This window comes from Phodopus roborovskii, unplaced genomic scaffold (assembly GCF_943737965.1).
Source record: "Phodopus roborovskii unplaced genomic scaffold, PHOROB, whole genome shotgun sequence".
In the NCBI taxonomy this organism is placed as follows: Eukaryota; Metazoa; Chordata; class Mammalia; order Rodentia; family Cricetidae; genus Phodopus; species Phodopus roborovskii.
This window is the reverse complement of record NW_026126413.1, coordinates 939,005-963,683: the sequence shown is the minus strand read 5'-3', so window position 1 is coordinate 963,683 and position 24,679 is coordinate 939,005. Positions and strand designations below refer to the sequence as shown.

Sequence of the window (24,679 nt, the reverse complement as noted above, 5' to 3'; positions counted from 1 at the left end):
CTGCTACTGCAGCTAGGTAATAAAAAAGGGAAACGTGAAATCATTAATTACTGTATAGAGTCCTATGATTTTAAGTGGCCTATATAGGCTGAGGTCTCACTATCTGTGTTCTCCACTCTCACATATTGGCCATGGTCTATTCAAAAATGTAACTGAACAAAATTAAGCGAGTTAGAAACAGTGAAAGTCTTAAATTAAGCTCTGTTAGATTCTTGCCACAGGGACTTAGGAAGAAATGTGGTGGTAGATAGAGGCTCAAGACTCTGGGTTCACTTTATGGATGAACAACTCTGATTTTTCCCACTGCTGTTTATAAATTGTTTCCCTAGCTACTATAAACAGTACTGCAAGAAGAGCTTGAGCAAAGAGTCTGACTACCTTATCTGAGTTCCTCCTTTCACATTCCCCTGCCTCTGTCACCTTCCTTTACCCTGGAGGACATTCTTCTTAGGCCTTATCTAGGACCTTCAATCTTATTCCTTTACCTGGCCACATCTGGGCCAGGGATTGTGCCTGAGAAAGGAACTTCAGACCACCTGGACCCTAACATATGACAAATGCATGAGATATTTAACCAACAAAGAGAATGCTGGCTTCTGTTTTTTTTTTTTTTTTTTTTTTTTTTTTTTTTTTTTGGTTACCTGCTTGCTTTAGTTTGAACCAGCACAGCTTGGTAGGGGGCAGAGTCCAAAGATGGTTGTAAAGCAAATGTCCTACCTGTGAGTCACATCCTCTCCCCTTGTGAGAGTGTAGTGTGAAAAAAGAATTATTGCACAGTTTGCAAGCAAACAAAACATAGGAGACAGAGTTTCACACTATACTTTCCAAAAGAGTGATCTATATGTTAGGTTCAAAGAAATGTCTAATCCTCCAAACTCCAAAATGTAGTCTAAATATCCAGAATGTTCTCAACCTTTCTTACAGGAGGGTTTCTGGCAGACAGACAAATGCAGCATTCTTCAGGGACTTGTGAAACTGGTTCCCATCTACCAAAAAGAGTCATTTCCCTTAGCTCTGGCAGAAGAAACATAGGGCTACCTATGATATCTATTAGCATAAGAAAATTCACATCAGCCTCTGGGCTTCCTCAGTATCATATCACACATACCTGTTATACATTTCAAAGTCTTTGCTAACATGATAGCCCTTCTCACCTCTCACCTACCCTAAATTCCCTCCCTCTCATGGGCTTCTCTCCCCATGATTATCTTTATAAGTGCTATTTCTGCTCTTGTGCTCTCTCTCTCTTCCTTCTTCACTTACTATTCTTGTTGGAAATTGTCTTTGTGGGGCTGCAATAGGAACCAGCCATGCAGCCCCAAGTTTATACCTGAGTGGGAGTGTGTGGATATGGGAAAGGCTAGCTATAGACAATAAGGAAAAGAAAGAGACACAATAAAATCAGGAGGGCAGATTCAGTTAATACTGAATTGCCACGAGTTTATTTTTCACCATTCTTATATACGTTAACCAAAAAGGGGAACATGATGTCATGTATTCAGAACAAATAGACTTTTTTTCTTCCTTATTCTAAGGGAGAGTAACCACACCTTAGATCCTCATGCAGTAGCCTCAAGGATCAGGAGTAGCAACACCTCAGACCAGTTCTGTTGTTGTTTAGAATACAATAGCCAAACACCATACTGTAACCACACCTTTGACCTTTAGGTCTTATGACTTGCTGAGGACAGTTTTTAACTCTCTGTCCTTGTGCCAAGATGGAGTGCAGCCATCTTTATGGGCACCAGCATATTCTTTCTCTATTATCTATTCCTTGCTATTCTCTTCTCCCAGAGATAGCCCTGGCCAGGTCCAGTCTGCTGATCATGTCTATATTCTCTCTCCGTTCTGAGCTCATCCAGTTGCCTCTGTCCCTAAACTATTCCATGGAGTGGTCATGTCACCAGTTTATACACTATAGTTTGGTTTTCTTGTGTAATATAAGAAGAGCTTGAGGCTCACAGAAATGTCATGTTTTACCAAGAGGCAACTTACTCAGGGGGGTGAAGTTAGTAAGGAAAATGTGTTCTTGTGAATAGAGCAGAGTTGTCCCTGCTTTGTTTTATATCACACTTTCTTCATCAAGCTTTGATAAATTTACTTAATTCTCCTTTTCCAAAATATCCAATGTATGAGGCCTCATAGACTTGAACAGGATGTTCAGTTTTAAGCCCATCAAGAATCTCTGAGAGCTAGTTCAAATTACTAAGATATTTTGTAAAGTAATCCTTATATATTTTATTGAACGCCTTCAGCAATTTTCATTTTCACAGCTCTTTATTATATGAAGTCCATGATTGACTGGGAAGTAGTAGGGTCAGTACAAGGAGAAATCAAGAAATCATGGTGCATCTCCTTAACTCTATTTTCCAAGAACAATAATGGACACTTGTTTTTGAAAATCTAAACCGTCTAAGGCATTTATTTGTCTTGGAGGAATAGAATAGATGGAACACAAATCTGTCTAGAAAGGGTTTAGCAGAGTCCTAAGACCATCTGTCTCAGCAAGAGTCAGTAGGAAAGCAAAAGACAAAGAAGTGGTAGAAAAAGCAGAAAAAAGTATCAGTGATGGGGTCTTGCCCATACTTGCAGCAAAAAACAAAACAAAACAAAACAAAAAAACACATTTTTTTCTAAAATAATACAATTTATTGTTGATTTTGATTTTTATTGCCTCCTAAAAGGTGAGGGCACATCCTTTCTTCTGATAACATCACACATTTCACAATATGACTTGGAGGAATCAACCTGAACTTTACACAAAAGCCTCCTCCATAAGTACTAGCGTTTGTAATATTAGAAGGTGATCTGAAAGATGGCAAAGGAGTAAAACAATCAACAGATTTCCCTGCTGTCATGCCTTCAGTAATATTAACAAATGTACACAGATATCCATAAAGGTATTAATTCTTGGTGGTAGCCAAGAAATGTCAATTTTAGTTAAGGCCCATTCAACAGGAAGGAATCCTGCCTGGTACTGTAAGTGCAGTATATTGTTGGTAGCTATTCCAGTAATAGATTTTGGTGGAGAAATATCTTCTGCTACTTTATTTTTATTTATTTATTTATTTATTTATTTATTTATTCCATTCTAAAACACATTTTTGGTTGACTATATCCTTCATTATCTGTTGAATTTTCAATATCAGTATCATAGATTGTGTTTATCATTATTTAGAAAGAATGCATTAATGAAAACTTGATTGTAATTGTATTTGGTTCCTCTCCTTTATGATGCTCTTGAATTCAATATTGTCATATAATTATTTAACTGCTCTATAAAGATGAGTGCCTGATAACACTCAATTAAAAACAGCACAGTGGCTATATGAACATGGCTATTTCAGTCAACATAACATCATAGTTTTTATTTTCTGAATTACCACAACCTATTAAAGATAATTGTACAAAGTACTGTATTATATTATATGTGGAAGGGATAAAATATATTTTTAAAATCTAAAAATCTGGTATCTTTCTTAAAGGAGATATATAATATAATAAAAACTACAGTCTCTCATTATATGCAGCTTCTGTTCCCATGGCCTCAGTCACTGAAACAAACAAACACATAAAACAAAAAATAATAATAATACATTCTGATTAGCATGATGAAAAATGAATTGTCTCACTCTACCTGCTCAGAAGGTGACTTTTCTGTTTTTCACAAATGTTCATACAGTATATTCAGTTATCATATTAACTGAATACTTGCAGGCCTTGTGTTCTAGTAGTCATTATTTTATGTAATGATGACTCCAAATCACAAAACTATGATACAAAGGAGGCATGAGAGTGTTAACAGGAAATACAAATTGATACTATGTATAAATACTATAATCTGTATATAAAGAAAATTGCTATGTATAGGAATTCAGGCATTCACTGGAAGTCTGAATATTACCACACACCTATCTGTAGTAAAAATGTCACTACTAAAAAACCTTGTATATCATAATTATTTCATAGAAAGTACCAAAAATGTTGTTGGGGCTCAGAAGTAAGAATAGTTCAACATGAGGCTGGGGATAGAGAAATAGCTCAGAGATTGTCTGTTCTTTCAGAGGACCCAGGTTCAATTCCTAGTACCCACCTGGCAGCTTATAACTGTCTATAACTATAGTTCTAGGGGCTAGGACACCCTCACACAGACATGAATGTAAACACAACACTAATACTCGTAAAGAGAAAAAGAATAGTTAAACATGAGGATATGAGGACAAGATGAAGAAGATAGTTCCTGGGAGAATGTGAAAAAATGCATCTAGAGAGATTAGGAACTAGTAAACACAGATGCTTTGAAAAGAGTTGTGCGGGAAGGAAACATTCTAGTTGGAGAGAAGTATAGCCAAGGAATGCAGACAGAAAATCTGGGAGTATATTTGTGAAGCAGAAAATAACTCCCTTAAAGCTACAAGGTCATATGTTATAAAGGATTCAGTAGCAAATGCCAAGGAAAATAGAACAGAATCCAATAATAACTATTGCATTCTATGAACAGGAAACTTACACACTTAAAGTTCTGCATTAGAGAGATTGATTTGGCATTAATAGATAGAATTGATTGGCATGGGAAAAAATAAAGAGCAGTAAAGATTATAATGATTAGTCACCAGAAAAATATGCAAGAAGGAACCCTTGTGCTAAAACTTAAAAGACCATTCCAGGAGATTAAGAAAGTCAAGTCAATGGAATGTAGTGATTAACTGTAGATAATTGCAATGGATAGAGGAAACTGAATGGCAATATGATTTTAAGCTTAAGAGATAAGAAGGTGATATTATTAACAAAAATAAATTTTATGGGATGTACTGAACCTACTTTGGAGTTCTATTCAGAACTTGACTTCAGGTATGTGGAAGCCAGACACAGAATATGTCATAAAAGTTAGAAAGATGGTATTTTGTGATGATGGTTTGTATGTGTGAATGAGTGTGGGGGGGGAAGTTAAAGGAGCAGGGGAGAAAATATGTATAACTGTTGACATTGCACTTCTGTGAACTCACTAAAGGAGAAAGAGTGAACATCTGTTACATAATAGCCCTAGAAGAGGGAAAAGGAGTTATGACAGAAGTTAGAGCAGAAAAATACACCTAAATCTGGGTATGTATTCTTAGTTAAAAAAAAATAATAATAAATGTGGAATTGAAAGATCTTTAAGACTGGTTTCAACTTTCAGATACATTTGTCTTCATCTTAATAATATAATTAATAAAATAAGAGCAAGTGTATTGCGGTAAATAAGGATCAGGATAAACAAATAGGCCGAATAGATGTTTATTCAGGGAGAAATAACTTACAACCTAGACAGATGAACACCAGGAAATTCAACCCGATCCTCTCCTGTCTGAGTCATGCCAGAAAAAGAGCGCCTTCCTGGCCCCCTCCGACCTCCTTCCACAGGTCACTTCCGCCCATGGCTCCACCCCCAATGGACGTGGTCAGTGCCACAGAAGGACTATCTCACTACACAAGTGAGTGATCTTCACTATAGATCAGAAATCTTAAAGTATCAAGGGTGTTAACTTCTATTACATAGAGATTAAAATGTGGAATGCATTTTGTCAGAAAACTCATGAAATTCAGGCATTTTACACTTAACATGTATTTGTAAACCTGGAGAACACCCAATATCAGGTTGTCACCCACTGTACTTTGGTAATAAGGGAAATAGAACATTGCCACTGATAGAACAAGATATGTCTGTGTATTATGGCAAGAATAGCAAGCCATTCATTTAAACTACTAGCCCTCATATATGGTAGTTTACATTCATTCCTAGTATTGAGCTATTGTTGCAGATAAGCAGAGAAAATTGTCTCTACCATTCTTTTTTCTCTTGGTATGTTTTCTTTTAATTATATCACTTTTCAAAATTATCTCACTCATAATTCAAAATTGATACAAAAGATATTAACCTAAAATATACAGTATTACAAACATAATTCTAGATTTTTCAAGTCAAATCGATTTTTAAAAATTCTGTCTTCTTGTAGTTTGTAATCCAATGAGAATTTATACTGAGTGTTAATCAAAATTTTAACAGACAAAAATGCTATCTAATATTATATTTATTCCTATATTTCCATAATACAAAATTACAGGTTCATATTTTATATCTTAAGTAGTGAGGACTCAATAATTGAATTGAATCATTTTTATAATTGTTTTCCAAAAAGAAATAAAGAAAATATGCTTGTCTATTTCTTGCTTTTTATAAAATCATTGCCATTATTTTGAATAAGTTATTTGTTTACAGCAAGTACAATTACATGATCGTATTTGAGAAATATAACTAAGAAACAAAGAAGGTATAATAGAATTTGAAAACACCTTTTTCTCAAACTCTAGTACAATGTGGACAACAATCAAGAATGATGGCTAGAACTGCTAGAAACATTATAGGAGATGAATTTAACTGAATTTCCTAATCAATCTTAATATCATTAAATGTGAGAAAATCAGAAAGTATGTCTTTTGTTCTTTTGTTGTGATATAGAATCACATGCCAAATAAGAAGCCTCCATCCCTGAATCTAATCAAGCTTTTAGATCCACTCATTATGTACAGAAAATAAGTCTAGATCAGTATGCTAATGAATCCACAAAAATATCAATCAACCAAATTTAAAAAGTTATACATGACAAATAATCAACAGTAAGATGAGGTGGATTTTCAAGAGAAAATGAGGATGATTGAAAGTGTTTCAAATTAGAAATAAGACATATATCAATCAAATATGAGATGCATAATATGTTTTCAAATTCATGTCAACTCTAATGAGATATTTTGTGAGAATTGGAATGTATAAGCATGCTCCTCTGGGTTTTAGTCCATGTAAATTATTAATAATCTTTTAGGTATGATCATGATACTGTCAATATACTTTAAAGTTATGTTAAATAAACATATTAATTCTGATAAAAGTGACATGATGTTTGAAAATTTACTTAAAAGTCCACTAGATAAAAAAAATACAGAAGTTCATTAGCAGAAGATGTAAAAATAAATAGGAGTGGGAAACTGGAGAAAGATCTTCAGAATATATAATTGTGAAATGTGGGATGTCTTTCTTCTACTTTATTTTTAAATCTTTCTATAATTAAATGATTTTATAAGAGGAATTGAGCATGTACTTTATAATTCAAGGGTTATTTAATCTCTGAATTTTTTCATGTTGATATTAGGAAACTCTCAAGTGCTATTCTTGGATAGGAACACAGTGTCAAATACAGCTTCAGAAAAATGTGCCTTTTATTCTAGTGATTGACAGCTAGAGAAAAAGAAGACAAAAATACTTCAAAATGAAAAAGTTTATGATGACTGAATTTGAAAGAAACTGGAGCAATGAAATACCCTTAGCCTTGACTACATGACAGGATATATAAAGACTTCTTTAAAACCATCCCTTCCTTTTACTCCTCAGTTGTCATTAGCTCTAAACTTACTTGACTATTTTTGCTGAAACTGGCAGTTGGTTTGGTAATGTGTAGCTATCACAAATCATCTTCACCATGTGGGTATACCATTAGTCATCATGAGGTGACCTTTCCCAAGAACAAAAAATTCCTGCGTGTATCTCAAGAAATGTTGACAAAAGCCTGCGAGGACAAGAGTGTGGATAAGATTTATCACACCAAGGCACTGGATAATAGAAATTCTCTTGCAAATTAACAACCATAGTTGAAATTATTTGTACATTTCTGCAAATGCCAGCACAGTATAACATCTGTCCTCGCAGATAAAACACAAGTCATTTGATGCAGTTAGTGTGCTGTTCATTCCTGCAAAGGTCACTTGCTCTTTAGCCTGTCACAATGAAGATAGCTTTAAATAGATAGCCGAGACCTACTGCTATCACACAGCTCAGACTATGATATCATACAGCAGAGAGTCTCTTTGTCTCCATTCAATAGCTTCAGGACACTAACACTCAGTTCTTCCAATCATTATCATTTCTGTACATTAATTAAATTATATTATATTTCATATACATGCAAATCAAGAACAATTGCACTTTAATATCCACTGATATTTTAATACAGATTCAAGGATATATTCACATTTACCTAAAAATAGAGGATAACTCTAACTAATCCTTATGAGTTTCTTTTAGCAACCTATTTTTTACTGCCTTTTGCAGAAGAGATACCACATGAACATGCCTGCCTTTCTGTACAATAATGGATGAAATATTATGACATAGTATCTGATGTTATCTTTATTTTGTGGATATCTCTATGCATCCCTCATGTATTTTCCTCTAAGCAAACAATCCAGGGTGATAACAAGAATGTGGCTTGCAACCACACATTCTTCTTATCTTGATCATCTTTTTTGATCATGACTTTGGATTTAGAATGTTGAAGATATAGAATATATTAGGTGTTTATAACATGAAAAATAAAGGACCTGCCAAGTGGTGGTGGCGCACACCTTTAATCCCAGCACTTGGGAGGCAGAGGTCAGTGGATCTCTGTGAGTTCAAGGCCATCCTGTTCTACTGAGCAAGTTCTAGGACAGAAAAGCAAAGCAACTGGCCACTAGCTTCTTACCTCTACCTCAGGCTGAATGGGCTGATCCTGCTGCCTCTCCTCAGCCTGGCCATAGACTCCTGAGACCAAATGTCTTCCTGTCCTCTATGTGGCTGGAGAATAAATGCTTGATATTGAGACCTTGCTCCCATCTTATATACTTCCTTAATTCTGAGATTAGAGGCATGTGATCCCAGGTACTGATGTCATCTTGCATGAGCTGTTTCTCTTTAAGACTGGATCAATCTTGTATAGATCTGAGTGGCCTTACAGAGATCTGTCTACTTCTTATTCCTGAGTCCTAGGAGTAAACCACCACCTCCTAGTTTCTAGCTGCTGGAATTAAAGGCATGTGTCTGGCTTCTGTAGCTTTTGCTTGACTGGCTTTGCTTTAAGAATCCTCATGGAAGCTTTAATAAATCATAAATAATTTGTTACCACAGATGTTAGAGAACACATTCATTCTATGTTTAGTAACAGAATCAATACAGATATATCAAGTGACTGGTACAGGTTGGGAGGTGGTTTTCAAAGCCACAAAGACCTCTCAAAAGAAGTTAGCACATAATAAATAGAGTAGAACAGACCACCCTAAACCACACATACATGGTAAATTATTTTCAACAATGTCATAAAAACTTCCACTATGCGATGTATATCAAATATAACTCAAGGTAATAAGGACTGATTCTAGTTATATGACCTTCTCAATGGATGAAAGTATAGGTACAGGAAAAAATCATCATCCAGGCTTTGGAATTAAGGAAGAGGGGCTTATTATAAAACAGTATAAAGAAAGTTCTGAAGCATAAACCATACAGGTATAATGAATTCACTGTGGTTACATCAATAGACCTAAAACTAACACAGAAAAGCATATGATGGAGTCAAAGGAAAAAAGAAAATAGTACCTGCTCATGAAGTCACATGAAGCATTGGCAACCTGAGTAATACAATATTCAGACTTGACCCAGGGATCCATTCAAAACCAGTAATGAACGAAATAGGTAATCTTGCTGAGGACAGTACTGTGTAAAGCCTTTAATAGCTTGCCAAAGATGCAATACCTTATGAGCTCATTCTAGAAGCAAAAGTATACTTTGGGATCTTAATGGTAGTCATCTATACTCAAAAAGAATACCTATAGATTCCTACAATGTCTTACACATTAATTTCTGCCTCTCAGTAGAGAGTAGTAGCCCAGGAATTTTAATTTTCAATAGAATCTTTATCCCCATCTCTGCATTCACCTTTGTCTCTTGAATGCCACTGGACACTTCAATGTTGTTGTAATTATTATCATGCATACACCTGACATCATTTTTTGATATCTCAGATATGGGAACTAGGAATTCAAATACTCCTTACTCTACAGTTACTGTGTGATCCTGGAACAGTTACTGACCTCAGAACCTGAATATAGCAACAGCATGCATGTATATGAAAGTGCCTATCATCCCTGCCATAGGATGAGTGAACACTCCTTTGCATTAATCCACTACATGCTATACAAACACTTAAGGCTAAATTATTAAACCTCCAGACCAGTATTTTTAAATGTAAATATGTAGTATAAAAAGTATAATATTAACATATTTATTAGAATAATAGTTATGTATTTTGTTCATTTTTTTTATACTGAATAAACTTGACACTGAAGAAAATGAATGGTGAGTCTATTGTTACATTTTGATGGAAGAAGGAAAAGAATAAGAAGGAAGCAAAAGAGAAAAGAGTTGGGAAAAATTCAGTGCATGACTCAGAAGTTCATGACCAGGAAACAAAAAAGTGAAGACAAAAACATACATGAAAGAGTTTAAAAGCTAGAAGTCTTAGCTGGATATATTCCTATTCCATTTAACTCCTTGTATACTGAAGAAAAATTAATTATAACTTGATTTTACCCATTATACCCCTTAGACTCTCCAGAATTAAGGAAAGGAAAACCCTGAGTTTGTATCTATTAGCACAGTCCCAATTTATTCTCCCATCTCCTGATACCTAGAGTGATAGTTTTATTTATTTATTCATTTTTCTTATTTTACATATAGATCCCAGGTTTCCCCCCTTCCCCCCAAACTCCTGTGACCCACAGACCTCCCCATAACATCCCCTATCCACTCCCCAAGGAGGTTGAGGCCTTCCATGAGGGATCATCAAAATCTATCATTTGGGGTAGGGCTTAGGCCCTTCCCTGTGTCTCTAGGCTAAGGCAGTATCTGTCCATGAGGAATGGGCTCCTGAAGTCTGTTTGTGCACCAAGGGTACATCCTGGTTCTACTGTCATAGGTTCCATAGACGGTTCAGGCCTCCTAACTGAGACCCAAGTTCATGGGGTCTGGGTTGATCTTATGCTAGTTTCCCATCTATCAGTCTGAGGTCCATGAACGGGGCCCCTTTTCAGGTCAGCTGTTTCTGTGGGTTTCTCCAACTTGCTCTTGACCCCTATGCTCATCAATTCCAACTCTCTGCAACTCGATTCCAGTTCGGCTCAGTGTTTTTAGCTGTGGATGTCTGCTTCTGCTTTCTTTAGTTACTGAATGAAGGCTCTATGATGGCATATAACGTAGTCATCAATCTCATTAACAGGGAAAAGTATTTAAAGTACACTCTCTACTATTGCTTAGATTGTTATCTGGGGTCATATTTGTAGGTCTCTGAACATTTCCCTAGTGCCAGATTTCTCTTTAAACCGATAATGGCTCTCTCTATTATGTTATCTCTTTTCTTGCTGTCCTCTATTCTTTCCCTGACTCAGTCTCCCTGGTCCCTCATGTTCTACTCTCCCCTCCTCTTCTCCCCTTATCTTTCTCCAACTCTCTCTCCCTTCCCAGCTGCTGCCAATTTGTTCAGGTGATCTTGTTCCTTTCCCATTCTCCAGGGGACAATGTATGTCTTTCTTAGGGTTGTCCTTGTTTCCTAGCTTTTCTGACAGTGTGGATTGTAGGCTGGTAATCCTTTGCTTTATGCCTAAAATCATTATATGAGTGAGTAACTACGATATTTGTCTTTTTGTGACTGGGTTACCTCACTCAGGATGGTTTCTTCTTGTTCCACCCATTTGCCTGCAAATTTCAACATTCAATTGTTTTTGCAGCTGAATAGTACTCTATTATGTAAATGTACTATATTTTCATTATCCATTCTTTAATTGAGGGACACCTAGGTTGTTTTGAAGTTCTGCTTATTACAAATAATACTGCTATGAACATAGTTGAACAGATGTCTTTGTTGCATGAATGTGCATCTTTAGGGTATATGCCTAGGAGTGGAATGCTGAACCTTGAGGTAGACTGAATCCCATTTTCCTGAGGAACTGCCATACTGATTTCTGCAGTGGCTATACAAGTTTGCACTCCCATCAGAATAGGAGGAGTGTTCTCCTTTCTCCACATCTTCTCCAGCATAAACTATCATTGGTGATTTTGATTTTAGCCATTTTAACAGGTGTAAGATGGTGTCTCAGAGTTGTTTTGATTTGTATTTCCCTGATGGCTAAGGATGTTGAGCACTTTCTTAGGTGTGTCAACCATTTTAGATGCTTCTGTTGATAATTCTCTATTTAGTTCTGTACCTCAATTTTAATCTTCTTGAATTCTTTGTATATTTTAGAGGTCAGACCTCTGTCATATGTGGGGTTGGTAAAGATTTTTTCCCATTCTTTGGGCTGTGGTTTTGTCTTGTTTCTTTGATGCCTATCTTACTTTCTGACACAGTTGATGTTTCCAGAAGCAGTTGTGCTTCACTGTCAAGAAAAACACTAAACCATTTTAAATGCCATATTTTGCAGGTCTTTGAAAGGTTTGAAGAATGCCTATCCATTTGAAATACATCTTTGTATATCTAGAAAACCTAACCAACCTAACTATAAGCTTTGACTATCATAGGTAAATATCTACAATCTGTACTTAAATATATATTACATTTTTAAATGAGCTATGCAAACACAATACTTAAACAAGAGAAGAAATATACTTATCACAAAATTGATCTTAAATTCATATCAATAAATGAAAATCCATTCCAAAACAAATGTTCTTTTCTATGCCATAATCCCCTTTTTACCTTTAAAAAGAGATTGGTTGTGAATAGTCACCATTTATAACCAACCCCATCTAAATAAAACAAACATTCATAGACAATATTCAGGAATTTGGGCATCATTCTTTCTGAACTGCTTCCTGATGGTTGTGGATGCTGTAATACCATGGCAATCCTAAGAGGATGCAGAAATCTTGGCTGTAGTCTGCAAGGCTACCTTGCCCCAGCTGTTTTGAATGTTGGATCACCTGGGACACTGTTTCAGGGGGTCTTGCCTGCTCAAACCATGTTAGTCTGGAAGGAATCCACAGCTTTTTATTTTCTATGGGAACAAAAATAGAAATTCTTTTCCCCAGTAAGCTGTCCTTAGACTTAAATTTTGGAGTCAAAGTATTTTTAAAATATATAAATTGTTTTAATTCAGCAGCATTGATAATGAAATGTATTTTAGCAGTTGTTGTACCTTGCTTAGCAATCTTTGAGCAACACAATAGTATATAGTATCCAGACTCTCTGTGTATTTCCAATCTTTAGGTGGCTTTTTTATTTCTCTATTTCTTTTCCTTCTATTTTTTCATTTTTGGAGACAGCATTTCTCTGTGTAATTTTGGCTGTCCTGGAATTCACTCTGTACACCAGGGTTGCTTTGAAATCACAGAGATCTTCTTGCCTCTAACTCCTGAGTGCTGGGATTAAAGGCATGCACCACCACTGCCCAGTCACTTTAAGAAAAAAATTTTAACCAAATATCCTTTATATTTTCTCTTCCAAGCCTATGTATACTTTTAAACATTCTGTAAAAAACCTTTTATGTTTTACTTTATCTTATCCTGTCTTTACTATATATCTCTACCTTTTTTTCTAGCCACATGTCTTTTATCTGGTAAACAACATTGATAAATTAAAGGGGTGTCTTGCTTTACAATATGGCAAGGGTACATTTACTGTCAGCACTGAGAGTTGTGCTCACGGCCTTGGTCTATGCTGCCATCAAGCAGCATGCTGCCAGCTTGGAGATGTGGTCACTGCCATTGCCAGCTGCTTGTACATATTATTGTTTGATATCAGGGCCTCTGCCGAGTGATGAAAACGCCTTTAAAGGAACCAAGCAAGACTGCTAGTCTCTAGCAAAACAGAGCCCTGCTGCTACCAAGAAGCCTTGCTTGTCTTTGTTCTTTTGCTTCTTCAATCCCTTTTTAAGCTTTTGTCAAGTTTTAAGTGGAAGTTCTTAGTACCCATGTTGCTGGCACCATTTTGTTACATGCACTTACTTGCCTGCCAGCCTGGTCCCACAACTGCATCAGCCACAAAATAACAAACAGAGATGCTGTATTAATTATGAAACTATGGGCTGGTTACTAGTGTTTCTTCTTGGCTATCTCAGTCTTAACTATTAACTCATTTCTATATCAGAGAGATGGTCTGGACCTCTTCTTTCACATCCTACATATTGACTTTTCTGTACTACATCTCCCACAATTTTCCTTGTCTCCTAGTCTTGTTTATTATGCTTTCCTATTGGCCAACAGGGCTTTATTCATTAATTCATAAGAGAAACATATTTACAGAATGGCATCTTCCATCAGTGGATAATTTTTCTGATGTGTTGTTGGATTCAATTTGCCAGTATTTTATTAAGTACTTTTGCATTATTGTTTATGAGGGATATTGGTCTGTAGTTCACTTTCTTAGTTGTGTCTTTGTGTGCCATGGGTACCAAGGTGATTGTACCCTCATAAAAAGAGTTGGCAATGAACTTTCTGCTTCTATCATGTGGAACAATTTGAGGAGTATTGGTATTAACTGTTCTTTGAATTTCTGGTAGAATTCTGTGCTGCAGCCATATGGCCCTGGGCTTTTTTGTTGTTGTTGTTGTTTTTTGTTTTTGTTTTTGTCTATTTAAATTGTTTACCTCTTCTTCATTTAGTTTTGGTAAGTGATATCTATCCAGACAATTGTTCATTTCCTTTAAATTTTTAATTTTGTGGAGTACAGGTTTTCAATGTATGACCTGAAGAATCTCTGGATTTCCTCAGTGTCCATTGTTAGGTCCTTTTTCTTTCTGATTTTTCTAATTTGCATGCTCTCTCTCTCTCTCTCTGATTTTTGGTTAGTTTAGATAAAAGTTTGTTTATCTTGTTGATTTTCTCAAAGAACCAACTCTTTATTGCATTGATTCTTTGTATGTTTTCTTTGTTTCTATTTTATTGATTTCAGCCCTCAAATTGATTACTTCCTTGAGTCTACTTCTCTCAGGTGAGTTTGCTTCTTTTTGTACTAGAGCTTTCATTTGTGCTTTTAATTATTTAATGCAACAATCCTCCAGTTTGTTCATGTACGCACTTAGTGCTATGAACTTTCCTTGTAGTTCTGCTTTCAAAGTGTCCTGCAAGTTTGGGTGTATTGTGTCTCCATTTTCATTGAATTCTAGGAACTCTTTAATTTCTTTATTTCTTCCTTGACCCAGGAATGATGCAATTACACATTATTCAATTTCCATGACTTTGTAGGGTTTCTGAAATTTTGTGTTGCTGAATTCTAACTAACTTTAAAGCATGGTGGTCTGATAAGATATGGGGGGGGGAGTATTCCAATTTTTTTTTTTTTTTTTTTTTTTTTTTTTTGGTATCTGCTGTGGTTTGCTTTATCACTCAGTATGTGGTCATTTTTAGAGAAGATTCCATGTGAAGCTGAGAAGAAGGTATATTCCCTTGTGTTTGAATGGAATGTTCTATAAATGTCTTTTAAACAAAATTGGGTCATAACTTCTGTTAGTTCTTTTGTTTCTTTGTTATGTTTCTGTCTGGTGGTCCTGTCTGGTGGTGAGAGTGGGGTGTTGAAGATGAAGTTCTGATGAAGTTGCATCCTAATCTTTTAATACAGGACAGTTGTTTGGCTTAATGGCAATTGTGCATCACACTCTGTAGTTTTGGGCTTCTCGGTTAAAGCAATGCACTTTTACATTTAGAATACCAATGATCAAAACAGCTCCAGGCTCCCAGTTCCCCGTGCAGGGAACAGCTGAGTCCTTTGAAGATGGTCCTGGGCATCCTGCCCTCCAACTCAAAGCTTCTAAACAAAAAGCGGCTCTGAGTAGAATATGAGAGAATCACAGAAAAAAATAAGTCTTTCAAATCAAGTCCCACAGATCCTTATTTAATCATCATTCCCCAAAGGCCCCCAAACATAGAATTAGCAAGCGCAAAGCCTTGGCACGTGTCTTTATGCTCACACCTGACATTTGCTTGTAATACACAAACATCTCCCTAAAACTCATTTTCTTTCTCTTAAACATTATGCTAAAATTTTTCTGAAAAGTAGATAGCTCCCATGACAACACAGCTGAAATGTAAAGTAAAACCAGTCCTCTCTCTCATTGTAGTCCACAGCCATCTGTTCTTTGCACAGAAGTAATCCTGTCTCTTAATTGCAGAGGTAGTCTCTGTGAATAAACAGGTTTGTACTGTGCAAATACACAGTCTTTTCTCTCTTCTCTTATATGTGTACTATAAATACTTTCTTCCCTCTTTGTATCTACATCAATGTTTCTCATTATAAGATTATAATTTGATCTTCTGCAGTGATTTGAATATGAATGCCCTCCATAGGATCTTGTGTTTTAATGCTTGGTGATCAAGGAGTGGTACTATCTGAGCAGGATTAGGAGGTGTGGCCTTGTTGGAAGAAGTGTGTCACTGGTGGAGGGCTTTGAGTTTCAAAAGCCCATGTCTGGCCCAGACTCTCTCTAGGCCTATAGATTAGGGTATGGGTCTTAACTACTTTTTGAGTACCATGTCTGCCTGCCTTCATGATTCCCACTATGATAATAAAGGACTAAGCCCCTGAAACTGTATCAGAACCCCACATATGACACCACTTCCCAGATTGACCAGCCAGCCAGTGACATAATGGCAGTTTGATTACATTAAGCTGCTTCCTTTGTGGAAATGAAAACACTTTGTCCTCATGTGGTTATGGATTTGTATTTGCAGAAAGATACTTTTCTCTCTTGGGCTGGTTCCAAGCATTTCTGTAGGCCTCCTTGGCAGGTATTCCACAACTCTGGTATCTCCAACCTCTTAGAGTCTTCAAAATAATTCAGGCTATATCTTCACAGGCTCATGCAATGGTCTTTCTTGGCCTCCATCCAAAGACCACCCGGACACACACCTGTCCTCTGTGGCTTTCCTTAGCCATTAATATATTTCTTGTATTCCTGATTCTAACATGACCATGATGATAATAGACTAAGGCCCTGAAACTGTAAGCAAGCTCCCAATTAAATGTTTTCCTTTATTAGAGTTTTCTTAGTCACATAGAGTCTTTTCATAGCAATAGAATAGTAACTAAGACATCTATGTGAGTTATTTGTAAATCTCATTGTTATTTTCAACTGATATGTAGCAGTCACTTGTATGTATCTAGCATAATTTGGGCGACTTCCAAATTCATAGCTCTTTATCATGACACGTGATACATGATAGTCAAATAAAGAATATAGTACGTAAATTCCTAAAATAATTTCTAGGGAAAAGAACACACGTTTAGCAGTTTGAGTGTGTGTTATAAAACCCCATTGTCTACATAAGTATATATTGACAATTCACACAATAACAGCTAATATTTTTTATTTTACTTTGAGGACTGTTCTAATCTTTGGTGATTAAGTTGGTGATATTACAAAGTTAATATTTCTTTCCTGTGCCTTTCTCCTAAAATAAGAGAAATTAAGTATCATTGTTTATAAGCATATTTATGTATTTACTTATTATTTTTAGGTGTGGTATCTATTTCTCTGCCCATTTTCCTACTGTGCTGTTGGTCCTGGTTATTTATAGGCTCTGCTTCTAGGTTAACTTTTAAGTGAATTGTAAGTGTTTCCCTCCAAATTAAAAAAAAAAAAGTAGCTGTGTCTTTTGATACTGTTTGCTTTTGACATACATTTTGTTATTGTTAAATTGAATGTTCACTCTTAGCATTTTTATAATTAGTTATCTGGTTTTCTTGTCTGATTTAGAATATACTTCTTTAAACAATAATCAATTCTTAGAGAATTTCATACATTGTGTTCACCTCCAAACTCTGCCCATTCCAACCCTTTTTCTTTCTCTCCTTCCTTCCCATCCATCTCTGAGATTCCACTTGTTTTGTTTTCTTTCTCTGTAAGTCTTGATTGTTTTACATAGTTAGTCTTCAGAAGCAGATCTATACTAGTATGTGGTCAAGCTACCAAAGGTGATATCATCAAAACAACAAATAAAAAAACTAAATAAAAAGTGACTCCTCCCAACAGCTCTTCAGCTAGTGGTGAGATTTTCTAGCCACATTTCCCCTTCTATGCTGACATAGTATGAGTCTGAAGAGTGTGTAGGGCTTGTGTGTATTGTCACAATCACTGTAAGCTCATATATGTAGTTGTACTGTTGTACCTGGGAAACAGTGTTTGCTTGCTGTCATCCGTTACATCTGCTCTTGCCACTCCTTGTGAAGATTCCTGAGCCTTGCCAGGGAAGGATAGGATACATGTGTCTCATTTGGGCTGAGCACTCTATAGTACCTTTCAATACCAATTTTATTTCATCTCATTTTATTCTATTATTTTATGGCTTTATGTAAAAATTTTACTGAGCTTATTTTTCCATACAATAAATTTAGGGTATACCTATAATGCTATCATAGAACTCTATCTAGTTGTTATAACGCCATTTAATAACAATTTCCTTTAATCAAAAACTGCCACTTATATTATAACCCTATTCATTATCCATTTTTGTTTTATTGATAGTCTTTTAAATCATCCCTGGTCTGTATGGTTTTGTCTAGCATCACTCTATTTTCACTTCACTGTTAGTCTAAATATTTGATAAGTTAAGTCCTACTTTTCTCTTTGTTTTTTTTCTCCTGTCTCATTATTATTCTCTCCCATTACTTTATTCAAAACACCCTTTACATTTTTCACATTTATGATGTTTTTGCATATTCTATTTTCCAGTTAACTTTAGAACCACCTTTTACATGCCTAAACATTATTTCCAGTAACTAATATATTGATAGAATAGTAAATCATACATTAATAATTCATTTTCTGTATGTGAACAATCAATGAAAATGTGAAATAGCCTAAATAGAAAGAGTCATCCTGCCACAACACACCCATGACAAAAATTTGCATAGACATTTTCAGACTCCTTTGATCTCCTCCATTTCCCTGCTTGCTCAGTGTGGTCAAATACCTATTAAATATTGTAGAAATTGAAATAGGAAAGCATTTTCTCCATAGATGAGAATTCTGTGAGGCTTCCTGATACTTCCAGTGCCAGAGCCATCAGAATAAGGGTTCCTAATGAGCCACCTTTCTAGAAGCAGTAGAATTCCACAGTGTAGAGCAACTGAGGGTATGGAAGCAGACAGGAACTGGGTGGAAGGAGGAGGTGGTGACTGAGGCCTGTCTCTGACATAGCAAAAACACTTTCCAGCTTATATTTGGGAGGCTACTTCTAAATGAAGTTTTGACACATATACTGCAATGTTAAAGTATTAATATTAAAACAGTTTAATTAATATAAAATCTTCACAAAAATGAAAGAAAGTGTGCCACATTTCCTTTATCTTTTCAGTGGTTTTTCTGCTTCCCCATATTCCATGTTCTCTCTCTCTCTCTCTTCTTTATTCCTCACAAAAATCATCTCAAAAGATGAAAGTGCTCAAAATTGTTTTACATTTTCAAAAGCTATATTTGTAATGTAGTCTACTAAGGTATTTGAGTGAAGTGTTTTCATGTTAGATATTTGGCAAAGGAAAAACAAAATGAGAACTTTAGATAAATCTTTAATTTTAGTTAAAGCCTTTTTGGTAAGCTCTAGGAAAATTGTGTTAGAGAGTAGGAATAGATAAGGGAAAAATTAAATAGTGATTACCAACAATGAACACACAGTAATGTATGAAGTCAAACAAGTGGAAAAAATTGTTGTTCAAGTATAAATTCAAGCAAGAAAGGACTGACACATCAATAAGAATACCAAGGTTCTTTTGGTAGAACACTGCACATGTCACTTTTTCTGTGATTTTTGTAAACATTCAACATTTCATAATAAGTCAGGTAGTAAAATAAAAAGTAGATTCTGAAATCATGCAAGGATATCATTAGCAAGTAGACCTAAATTATAGGATGAAAATTAAATTCATATTGCAGGATATTACTTTTCCAGGACAGTCTAGATTTCCTATTCACATCTAGATTTTATAGAATCTAGGTCAAGAAATTTCTGTATTTTTCATAGATCAGAGTTCAACAACTATTCTTTATCCCATTATTTTGACAGCTTGGTTGAGAACTATCAAGTTTTCAACTGTCTATACTGTATTTTTGGTGAGCAAGTATGTCATATAATTAAATTAAATATTTTTAGGTATACCAGTTCTTGGGTTTTGGAATAATAGTTCTTCTCTAACTTAGATAAATTTCTGGTTTTTTATTTCTATAAAGAAATATGATTATTACTTCAAAACATTATCATTTTGAAGAACATAAATAAAATCCTTGACACAAGAGTAATATTACAATGTGTTGATGCTGGGAGTGTTTACCAGTTTTTCTCAGCATCTGAAGTATAGTACTTATAACAATCTCTAACAGCTTCAGCCAACTGATTAATAATTTTTTTTTGGGTGAACAAAACCTTATTTTGATCCCTTTCCTGCCCTTCTTTTTTTCATAGTTCGGTATTGTCATAGATTTTATTATATTGTGAACATAATTATTGGAACAAATTCTTTAAAAGACCATCATTTAAAACATACTGTGATTGCTTGAAGATAGGATTCTCTTGCTTGCTGCACAATGTACAGCATGTTAATACAGGGAGCGTGGTACAATAATCACAGGAATGCCAAAACCAAAATTTACATCACACATTAGAAAGATGCAGAGAGCTAAAACTTTTATCCCACTGTAAGATAAAAAGACTATTTCTCAATCAGCTTTCCATGCTCACCCCCAGGAAGTAACAAGAGTCAACATCTAATACCCTCTAGAAATCACCTGTGCCCTTAAAAAGAAATATATTCTCAAACTACTTAATATCATAAAGATGATCATGCAATGTTGCACCACAGTGGTTTTTAACTTAAGTTTTGAGATTATAATATAATTACACCATTTCCTACTTTCTCTCCACCCTCCAAACCCTCCCACATATACGTTTTTGCTCTATTTCAGATACATGGCCTCTATTTTGAAAACTGTTGTTACATGCATATGTTATATACATACATATTCATAAGTACATAAATAAAACCTTTTCCATTATATTCATATAGTGTTACCTGTATGTGTGTTTTCAGTGAGGATTATTTGGTATTGGATAAGCACTTGGTGTGTTCTTCCCTGGGAAAGACTATTTCTCCCCCTCTCTGTATTCCTTACGTGCCTGTAGTTCTTCGTGTAGGATTGAAACATTATAAGTGTTTCTCTGTCCACTTTACTATATCAGGAATTGTGTTGGTAAAAGTTCATGATGATACTGCACAACAAGAGGGAAATTCTCCAGGATGAGTGAATTTATGAGTCTTAGTCTATAACTTGCAATCACATGCAATTGCTTAAGTCAGAATTATATCTAACTACATCTTAAATATTTGTTCTTATACTCATAAATAAATGTAGTTCTTTGCAGCAGATGGAGACTATTACAGAAAACCACAACTAATCAGAACAGTTGATTTTTGTTTTGCTGAATAGATAAACCATTTAGTGATTACAATTCATAATTACAAATATTTACTTAGTTAAAAATGCAAGCTATTCTAATTCTATAGTTATAAAATTATGTATTTTAATTTCTTTTGTAAATCATAAAACAGAAAAATCAGGACTTATTTTTCCTTCCACTATACTTAGTATCAGTAGCAAGAGGACTATCAAACTTAAAACTTTAAGGAAAATTAAACACTTTTTAAGCAGAATATGTTAAGAAAAATTATTTAAGTTAAGAAGAAGGAAAATTTTCTTCTCTACTTTCTGGTTCAGATTTTTCTGACTCCTTTCACCTCTGCCAGCACCTTCACTCATATCCACATAGTGACACATATTATAGAGAGGAAATAAAATAAAAATACCATAATTTAGTTTTTTAAATTTAATTTATTATTTTATATGTCGATCCAAGTTCCCTCTCCCTCCCTCAATCCCTCCCTCCCTCTATCCATCCCTCCCTCAATCTCTCCCTCCCTCTCTCTTGCTCCCTCACTTTTACCCTCTCTGCCCTCTCACCTGCACCCTAACCACCCTCCCCTCCCATCCCCCCACCCCAATTCCATATGTAGGGGAATGCCATCCAGTTGGGGTCATATAGATCTGACAGGTCATTTGAAGTAGGGACTAGGGCTTCTCTCCTGTCTCTAGGTTAAGGCAGTTATCCCTCCATGGGGGATGTGTTCTCAAGGTCCTTTTGTGCACCAGGGTCTCAGCCATAATTTAGTTTTAAAAGCTGTGCCCCAACATTATGAGACAAAGACCTTTAAAGATGCCATTGCATTTTGTTTTCTTTTGATCATCGACTACTGGGAGTGCTGCCTCCCCTGAAGCACAGGTTGCTTCCCCAGTGAGAATCCTTTGGAGAAAACTAAATTTTCATTCACGAGTGGTTATCAATTGGAGATTGCTTCTTTGTTAGGGATGGGGCATATGTCACTTCCTTCCTCAGTGCATGGACAGAGCTGGTGCTGACCCACACAGGCCCTGTGCATGTTGCTTCAGTCTTGGTAAATTCATATGTGTGCCAATCCTGTTTTGTTTAGCAGGCCTATTTTTTTCTTTTTCTTCAGATTTTGGAAGTTTATTTTCTTTGTACCTTCTTTTTCTTTGCTCATGTGTCTGCAGAAGAGCTCAGGACCACTCCAGTGAGGTGGTGGCTCCAGCCTACTTGGTGGCTTGTGCTCTGGAAGCTGCTGACCAGTCCTCAATGGCTGGCTGGGATCTCCAGTCTGCACTGGGGGAACTGCTGGATAGGTGCAGAGGGCACCTTCCCTCCTTCAGACCTATATGCTACTGCGGGTTGAGTAGCAGAGAGCTCAGGAGCTGGTGTAGTTCATTTATCATGAAATTGCTCCCGAGTCACAGCCTTCTCAACACTAGCCTGCTCCTCTTCAATCTCTTACTGTTCTCCATAGAAGCAGAGATTGCGAATAACCTCATAACCTGCCATGATATACAAAGGAGATTGTGTCACCCATGCAGAGGACTTTACTAGCCAGCATTCAGCATAATATACTCACTGTGGAGGGCAATGCTCACCCAGCACAGAGGAGAGTTTGTGGAGTAGATTGATACAAGGTGCCTCTGTGAGGAGCTGGAGGTCATCCCTGGGATCAGGCACCACCAGAAGCAGTAGCTCCCTGAAGCCTTCCTAGATCTAGTTAGTGAACATCTCAGGCAAAAAGCAGCTAGCAATTGGGGTGACTCCAGAGGAGCAGCAAACTTCTGTGCAGCTGGCGGGGTGTTCTAGTTGCTGACATTAGCAGGGTTCTCAGTTTGTGGCAATTGCTTGAGCTGTGAACAACAGATTTTCTCAGGTCCTCTTCACATTTATGATGTGGATTTTATCACTTTTTCTTGTCTAGATGTACTGCTCCATATGGAAGTCAATGTTGGTGCCACTTAAGGGGGTTTGGGGGCAGGGAATTAGAGGACATCCTCCTTCATCTGCAGGACATTAAGGCCTCCAGACATTCTGTGAATTTCCCTTTAAGTTATGATGGGAATCAAGAACAACACCATATGGACCTGTCCGTGGACAGTACAAAAAGGCAAACTGAGTAAATTTTAAGTATGGAAACATGATTAATCAATGGTAGTTTCAATCAGTATCTACAATTAATTATAGACTTACTGTCAGCTACTGTATTTGGTTCTACTTAAATTTCATTTAGTCATCATATTAGTCAGTTCCTTTTAGGATAACAGAACTGACAGGACTCATGAACACACATTATATATAACATATAATATATTAAAAGGAAATTAAATAGAGTGGGTTATAGCTGTTTATTGTTCGGTGAGTCTAACAATGGTTGTCTCCTGATGGAAGAACCAAGAATCTAGTAATTCAGCCCACTAGACTGAATGCCTCAGTTCAATTGGAATCCTGAAAAAGTAGGTTCTGATGGGATGGTGGCAATATCTCAGCAGCAGGATAAATGAACTTGCATTTAACCTCCCAGTGATGAACTTCCTCCAAAAAGGCCACATCTAATCCTTCCCTAAGAAGTCTTCCAACTAAAGACTAGACATTCAAATATGTGAGCCTGTTGGGGCCATTCTCCTTCAAATCAGCACAGATGGAGAGAGACAGTTTTCAAAGGAACAGGATAAGGTTGAACAATTTGCTCTTCAGCTGTGTCCATGATAAGATGATACATAGAGAATCTTGCTTTATTTTCAAAGCAGGCAGAAAATTCTAAAATTCTTAGACATTTGTACTGCCTTAAGCAGACAAATGAAACTTTCCTCTTCATCCGCACCATGAACTGACTTGTTTTTACTACTGAGAACTTAAGCCTAGGATCACATTTGATATGATTTCCAAGCACAAAGTAGCATGACATTTCACACTTTTAAAAAGCATGATAGAAGAAACTTTGCATCTCTGCAGATGGCTACTATAGCTTACCCTCTACAAATAACATAATCATGGCATCACTGGCAAAGTAAATCACACTATTCCTGGGTCTCCTGGCCATTCCCCTTTCCTCTGGGAGTAGGCCTGGTCATTCCTTAGACAATTTCATGTGTGCAGAGGCAAGTATTACTTTTAGGTGAACACAATGAGAAAGCCTATGCCATCTGCCTAAATGGCCTCTCTTACTTTTAACTCTGCCTCTATGGTTGGCAGTAATCTGAAGGGTGGTACATTGGGCAGCTTGAGTTCTAAAGTGGGGATGATACCAAAGAGGGAAGACAGACAACCAATGAAAACATGACAGAAATAAAAGTTAAGTCATGTTGATTTTAGATGTTACTGTGGTTGTTTTCATAGTTCCTGAGTAATGGAATAAATAGTGAGACTCAGAGAGAGCAGGTCTTTACTTCTTGGTGAATATATGCT

At 36.1% G+C, this 24,679-nt stretch overlaps 1 pseudogene; it reads right to left on the bottom strand.

Annotated features, from left to right (window-relative positions):
- Positions 1–22,461: 22,461 nt before the first annotated feature.
- Positions 22,462–23,304, bottom strand: LOC127221047 (40S ribosomal protein SA-like; annotated as a pseudogene).
- Between the last annotated feature and the right edge of the window lie 1,375 nt (positions 23,305–24,679).